Source organism: Pinus tabuliformis, chromosome 2_1 (assembly GCF_031772625.1).
Source record: "Pinus tabuliformis cultivar Carrire ecotype Pingquan chromosome 2_1, CPIR1, whole genome shotgun sequence".
NCBI lineage: Eukaryota > Viridiplantae > Streptophyta > Pinopsida > Pinales > Pinaceae > Pinus > Pinus tabuliformis.
The window spans coordinates 837,917,575-837,923,568 of record NC_142299.1 but is presented as its reverse complement, the minus strand read 5'-3'; positions in this window follow the sequence as shown (position 1 = coordinate 837,923,568).

The window sequence follows — 5,994 nt, the reverse complement described above, 5'->3', positions numbered from 1 at the left end:
AAAAACGTAGTGGAGTGGCCAATTTGTTTTGTGACAAATGCGTAACTAAATCTCTAGTGGAGGCACCAATTTGTTATGTAGAATTCTTCTTGAATGTGTACGAAAAGAAACTACTTTAGGTTGTGGATGAAAAACAACCCTAACAATAAAAATGATTGTTAAACAATGTAGATCTACAACAAATGATAGAAAAAAAACCTTCCAAAGCTCTGATCTATGCAATAGACATAGTTAAACAACAAAATGGAATAGTAAAATAAGCGCAAATAACTCCAATAATCCAATGGAAACAAGATATATAAAGAATATATTTTATTATACAACACCTGTGAATGGAACATATAATGTTACTAGTCCCCCTCTATGGGATGGGTTCTTGGATGTCCTCAATGTCTTCGGCTTTTTGTAGAGTTTCTCTCCTCTATAATGTGTAAAAGCCAGCAAACAAAATGTTTGAGCTCAATGAGAACTCAAATGAAAAAGAAGATGGTGTGCGGCAATGATAATAATCAGAGCTACAACAAGGAGTGTAACAATGAAAATGATCAAAAGTCAAGAATGAATGTAAAACCCTTCTATTTATAACAAAATATTAGGTTATCCTCGAATAATGAGCAATAATAAAATATCATTAACCCCATTCTAGAATTAACCATTTGGAATATATTATTATATCTGGTTTGGAGGGAAAAAGTATTTAAAGTTTTATTTAGAAATAATAAATAAATAAATGATTTATTTATCATCTCAAGAAATATGGTTAAGGAATAATAAACCAATAATGATTTATTTAATTATTCCTTAGGGATTTAGTCAAACTTGACAAGGAATAATAACTAATTAGTGATTAATTAATTATTCCTAGAGAAAAATAAGATAATTAATGATCTATCTATTTATTTCTCATAACTGGGTCAATTGTGACAAGGAATATTAATTAAACAATGGTTTAATTAATTATTCCTAGAAGATAATAAAATAGATAGTGATTTATTTAATTATTCTTCATGGGTTTAATTATAAATGACTTAAAAAATGTGGTTTATTAAGTAATTTCTCACAGTGAAAACAATTTTAATGTGGTAAAATTGGCCCTACATGGTGTACTTTGATCCATCTACTAAATTATGGCCAGATGATCATTTTTTTGTGATAACACATGCCAAAACTACCAAGGAAACCATACATGCAACTCGATACCTGCAAAGAAATCCAATTGTAGTCGTTAGTCCAACTGTTCCCTTCTGCTTTCCCACTTTCCTTTGCCTTATTTCTCCAATTCCAAGTGAATACTAGAGTGCTCCAAGCATGCTCTACGAATGCTCTAAGTGTGCAAGAGTAATAGAATTAGAGCTCCACCCAAAACCCTTCAAAAAGCCTTGAATTGATCATCATAAGCTTTTTTATTATTGAGGCCTCTATTTTCTTCAATTTCCTTCTCATGCAAATTTATGACCTTTCACCTTCCTTTTCTCCTAATTTCCATTATTTTCATAAATAAGATGCCAATTAATGTCTTTTTGACTTTCCAAAGCCTTTGCCATTTCCTTTTCCAATTTCCTTAGACATAATAAACCGAAAGTGACATCCAATAGGAAGTTTGTCCCACCATTCAGCTTGGAATACATGTCCTATGACCTTGGTCTTATATATGTTTTTTTTGACATGGAAATTCAACCAGGGGTTATTACATCTTGCTCCTCCTGAAGACTTCTTATTATACTTCTTGTGTAGACACTTTGTTGCATAGTTCCCATATTCATGATAGTGAAAACATTGTGTCTTTCTTAGGTCCTTCTTCTTTCCATTGTTTTTGCTGGACTCTGGCTTGCTTTGGGCCTTCTTGCCCTTAGCTTTCTTTCCCTTCCTAGCCAAGGAAAAATTATTTTCCTCCTCAGCTTTGGATGTTACTCCATCTCTAGTGTTCCTTTAGATTTATTCCTGCACCAAATCATACCAAAGTCTCTCCTAATTTGGCAATTTGTCCCTTCCATTTACAGAGTCCTGGTAGTTGTGCCAAAATTTTGGAAGGTCTAAGAGAGATAGGATCAATAGCTCTGAAGATCGTATATTTTCTCCAAATTCTCCAAGCTCATCTCAACGTTGATTGAATCTAGAGAGGTAATGTGAAATGGTTTCATTTTTTTGCATATGGATGTTTCTAAGCTTGTCCCTCAATTCCAATTTCCTGGCATCACTACAATTTTTAGATTAATCACTGAGGATCTTCCACATAGCAAAGGGATTCTCCTTGCCATGTAAATTAGAGACTATGTGGTCTATCACACCCTACAGAATGATCCTCCTGGATTTTTCGGTATCCTTATTCCACTCAGCTAACTGTTGTGCATTTGATACCACTGGTTTTCGAATGTCAGTTTTGGTGTACTCCAACATTCCATTACCATCAAATACATCTTCCATCCTGTCCTTCCAAGCTATGAAATTTGAGGTTCCCTCCAGGGCATACTCCATCTCAATCTGTTGAAAGATATTTTCCCTCATGGAAGAAAATCTGCATCACTGAATATGGAAATCAAAATATATGAAGGAGAAGATTTATTAATTGGCTTCTAGTGTGATTTTTGCTCTGATACCTTGTAGAAATTAATATAAATTTTCTACTACTATGAAATCAAATTGAAATCAATATATTACAAATTTCCTTTATTCTGCAGAATGGAAATCACAATTTTTAAACACATGCAATGACATGAAACCATGAAAACCACAAGAACACAATAATTTATAGGGGAACCCAACTGGGAGAAACCCCTCCACTGCTTTGCATTAATTTAGATGAAAATATAGACAATTACAATGTCTTTCTTCAACTCAGAAGCACACCCCACATTGTAATATTGTTCTCCTGCTTCTTGACTTTCTCTGGCCGACACTTAGCTAATTCAAGCCTCAACCAACCTCCTATTTTCTTACATAATAGCTTGAGGAATTGATCATTTGCTCAGTGTAAAAGCATTGTACACTCAACATTATACAAATATAAATACAAACATGCATTTTCCTCCACTTCAACTAGAAAATTTGAATTGCATGCATGACTTTGTCTATTTTTAGAGTATTGACTAGTTAACTTAGGGATCAATGAGTTAACAATAGCCTTAACTACTCAACGGACCTTCAACTGACTCGATTAGTGACTAGAGCTTAGTTAACCGTGTTTAACTAACAATAACTCAACTACATTTCTAAATCTTAGCAATCTTTACATGCACAACTCTACTTAGTGCCTACAAACTCGAATTTACTCATCTAACTAGGAGGCAAGACCATGTCACTCTAGCTAACTAAAATCCAAGTCATCATGTTGATGTGGAAAATCAAATTACTCAATTTGATTAAGGCACAAGTCAAAATTGAGCCTTTTCTTGCTACATTTCCAACAGTTTCAAATCAATGGATGTAGTGAATCCATGTAAAGATTCACCTATAGTGTCGAATGAAGGTCTGTGGATATAAAACACTATAATGCTTGTGGACCAACCATGATACTTATAGTGTATGCCCCAAAAAATGGACTATAGAGGTGTCAAAAGGAGGTTGGTTATTGTTGCAAAAATTTGAAACTGAAATATGCTTCAAAACTTGGCTCCCATGGAGTGGTAAGCTACTATGATACTAATGTTGAGTGTGTTGGAAAATTGATGAGTATGTGTTGTCATTGATGGAATTTGTGTTTCTTATGTTGTTATTAACATTATCTAACTTGATGTCAAGGATGAAGTTGCAATTTGGATAACCTGTCTTTGAAGGCCATTCTTCTCTAGTTCCCTAGTCCAAATGAGAATGAAAGGTGTATGGCTGAATAACTTATTTTGATACTTCTTGTTGGCTTGGTTTGGGCTGACCTAGGTTTGATCTATACTACACACCAACAAAACCCTCAATCATTGGCCCTTTCGGCAACAACTTGTAAGCAGATCGCAGTCTCACCCGAAGTGACTATGGGAGGATGCAGAGTGTAGGTTTTAACCCCGTACAGAAATTACCTGCATACAAATTCTAAAACACAGAAAATAAACAATGCAAGAGCATAACACATAAAACACATATACACAGAGATTTTCCCCTAGATCCCAAAACCGGGACTACCAGCTTGATTTTTCATTATGTTCCTTTCTATGTTACAATACATATTTATACATGCCGAAGCATCCAATACCATGGACCGAAAACCATCACATCCAAAAACATGTGCAAAAATCATGCACAAAACCATAGGTGGGTCCGCCCAACCTAACATAGTGTCCAAAACCAAAATTTTCTGGGGCGCTGCTTCGGACCCCATAAAGTGGGGTTACCTGCACCCCTCAAACCCCCTAGTTAACTACGTGGGCTAGTCGTGGAAATAATATAACACAAACCAACACAGAGCTAGGTTTCTGCAACCTGAAGGATTAGGAGATGTGGCATTATTGTGTTTTCTTATTCTTATCATTCATAAATCACTTCTCTGCATTAGATTAAACACTTAAGCAGGTCATATAAAACCATAAACCATCACTGTGTTGAAAGTAAAATGTAATTGTAATAATTGTTACTCTACAATAAATAATAAGAAAATATACACATCAAGACACCAAATTACCGCGTTTCACCCCAATGTGGGGCTATGTCCACAATAATTTTTTCTTATCTCATGAATCTTTGTACAACAAATAGTTCTTGGCTTGTGCACTAAGCTGCAGGATGTTTGCGCACTCAACTGTAGACTCAGGCCTTTGTGCACTCAGCTCCAGAGCCTCTCCTTCGCTATAAAACTACAGATCACAATAATTCAACAATAACATTGATCTGGATCACAAAGATGATTCTCTTCTTATTATTTACCTTATATATACTATTACATCGGAGGGTTACCTTGTTACAATACCATGGTCAAAATACCATGGACTCCCTAAAACAAGCAACTATGGTCCCGAAACCCTTGATCCCTTACAAAATCATGTGCTTTTACAAAAAGGAGGGGCTTCGACCCACCCTGAAGCCCTTACACTGCGTGGTATATTCCAAGTGCTCCACTACGTGGTCCACTTCACGTTCCACTACTCTATTACGCACTCTGCTCCACAAAATGTGGAGTCTTTTCCAAAATCTAGGCCAAGTTGGGTTGCACCCAACAGGCCCCCAACACTCACATGTGACTTATCCCAAGTCACTCAGCCGATTTTGCTCTAATCTTTGCTACAATGTTTTTGTAAGTACTGTTGAACTGTTGCAGAATTTCCGTGACCTACTTCTCTTTGCTACTTTAGATGTTGTTTCCATGAATCCAGCTAAGCCCTTCTCATTAAATATATGAATAAATTCTTTAGTCGACAAGATATTCATGTGAAAATTTCTGCAACTTCTTCACAATGGAAATATTCGAATTCTCAATTAAGAAAAGTGCCAAATCTAGGTGACACACGGCTTTATATAACAAATATGAATTTCTAACCTCATGATTAGCTCAGATTGTGTTCATTAATTGCATATATATCCCTAGATTTGGTCAATCTATCCTCATAAATGCATATTTTCGCATGTTTTAATGTTAACTTTCCCTTTTAACGATCATATTTTTCCGGTGAACTTCGATGCATCCCATATTGTAGCGAACAACCCCTCTTATGTCAAGGCTCCTACAAACTTCGACATAACCCAGACTATAACAAAGTACCTTCCTACGTCGAAGTTCTCTTTGTAGCATAGTTTATAGTCTAGTGCCCACTTTCAACTACATGTGGCACTAAGACTTTTCTCCTTTCTTTAGAGCGAAGTTGTAGGGGCAGGGTTGTCCCTATATAGCTTCAACCTGCTTCCATTTACTCTTCCTTGAACTAATTCTCCATTTAACTTTGCTAATTGAATTGCGCCTCCATCAGTAATATGCTTGATAATGTATGGGCCCAACCAATGCATCTTGAATTTTCTTGGAAATTTTACAAACTTACTGTCATAAAGGAGAACAAGGTCTCCTACTTGGAACTT